The following is a 1,891-nucleotide window of genomic DNA, read 5'->3' as shown; positions in this document are numbered from 1 at the left end:
TCATGGGGCCTGAACTCTGGGCCTAGGTGTTATCCCTCAGCTCTTCAGCTCAAGACTAGCATGTTACCACTTGAGCCACAGTGCTACTTTTGGTTTTCTGGTGGTTTATTGGAGATAAGAGTCTCATGGACTTTCCTGCCTGGGCTGGCTTTAAACCAGGATCCTCAGATCTCAGCCTCCTAAGTAGTTAGGATTACAGGCATGAGCCACCGGTGTCCAGCTCCATCTTATTCTTGACATGAGGAATTTATACCTTTCTTAAGCTGAAATTTTTAGCACTCTCCCTATTTGTCATCGAAGGCTATATCTCTCACGAGGTTCCTGTCATTGACATTGTTTGACAATAGTTACATATATAGGGATTTTTTTTTTTTTGCAGACAAGAAAATCTTTTATTTTAAACCACAAATAATCAGCAGGTAGCTACAACTATCCATGTCTCATTAAAATCACATAAAACCTAGGTAAAAAAGCCCCACTAATTATTGCTCTAGAAAAACTGCATGAAAAATTCAAATATGCACAGTAAAAACGCCACAGGTTGCACAAGACTAAGTTTTTTAAAGTGAGGGCATGGAATGATGGATCAAATTTAAACATACATTTCCAATTATTAGAAAGGTATTTATTTTACTTGAGAATGATGAAAATTTCCAAAAAAGCATGATTACAAGAGGGTCAAATATCCATCTTTATATATACTATATGCCAACTAGTAGAGTCCTAAAAAAATTAGCTTTTACAAAATACTTGGTAAAAATAGCTTTTAAAAGTTGTCCCAAGAGGTAAATAAAATCACCCCCAATTTTCCATGGCAATTTATTCTCCTTCGTTATCTATAGATTCAGTTTTCTGTGCCTCTTTAGTTTGGTTTCACCATTTTCAGATGGGGCAGCGGTTTCCTTTCCAACTTCCTGCTTCTCCTCCTTCTTCCCTTTGGCTCCTCTGCTAATCTTTGCTCCAGGTTCTTTCTTAGCAGATGTTTTCCTTGGTTTAGGCTCAGGTTTGGGTGGCGGAGCAGGTTTTGCAGATAGCCTGACAGACCGCCTTGTGGGCTCCCGTTTGGTTACTTTGGGTCCATCTTTGCCCTCTGCATTCTCTGGAGACTTTCTCTTCGGCATAATGACTGTGTGGTGGTGGGGGGAGGGGGGGAGTACAAGCCGCTGGCTGGGTCCGGTGGCGCCTGGATGTGCAGTCCGCTGCTCCCTCCCGCACGTGGCACCGCGCAGCCCGCCTCCCCCATATATAGGGATTTTGAGATACCAAAGGGCAAGGGTTACATCATATTTTCTCAAATGTACATTCTATAGATACATATGAGTTGAAACGAACAAGCTGGGCTCTCAAGAAACATCTACTTTTATTTCATAGGAAAAAGTCTTAGAAATTACAGATGTGAAGAAATTTGTTCATGGACACACGGAATCCAGTAGACTTGTAAAATAGCCATCTCTATCCTGTATGTATGGTCTTCATTATACCAGATATTGGAGATTCCAACAATATGGAGAAAGGGAAAAACCACCTTTCTATTGATATTTTACCCTGCAACCTTGGTCTCTCATGGAAATAAGGGGAAATGGAGAGAAGACAACCCTTTCCTACTGCTTTTGGCAACCATTGCTTTAGTCATTATACATGAATTTCCAGGCAACCAGTTTCTCCTCAACCCATCTGATTCTTTCTTGTTTTCTCAGTGTTTTTCCAAACAGGAAGTTAAATCACTTAGTACTGTATCACAAAATATTATTTTTGAGAAACTTCCCATATGCTAATGAATACAGTAAATACTAATTTTTTTGAAAAATATCTCCATTAGTACCCTCTACACATACGCACACACACACACACACACACACACACACACACACACACACACACACACACACAC

At 40.3% G+C, this 1,891-nt stretch overlaps 1 pseudogene across 1 annotated transcript; it reads right to left on the bottom strand.

The window, feature by feature from the left end:
* Positions 1-603: 603 nt before the first annotated feature.
* LOC122098256 lies at positions 604-1,152 on the bottom strand (annotated as a pseudogene). Its single transcript, XR_006145702.1, has one exon. The product of XR_006145702.1 is annotated as a high mobility group nucleosome-binding domain-containing protein 3-like (transcript).
* Between the last annotated feature and the right edge of the window lie 739 nt (positions 1,153-1,891).

Source organism: Dipodomys spectabilis, unplaced genomic scaffold (genome assembly GCF_019054845.1).
Source record: "Dipodomys spectabilis isolate Male_0828 unplaced genomic scaffold, ASM1905484v1 ptg000468l, whole genome shotgun sequence".
In the NCBI taxonomy this organism is placed as follows: Eukaryota; Metazoa; Chordata; class Mammalia; order Rodentia; family Heteromyidae; genus Dipodomys; species Dipodomys spectabilis.
Note: the sequence above shows the minus strand (reverse complement) of the source record. Positions and strands in the feature narration are given on the sequence as shown.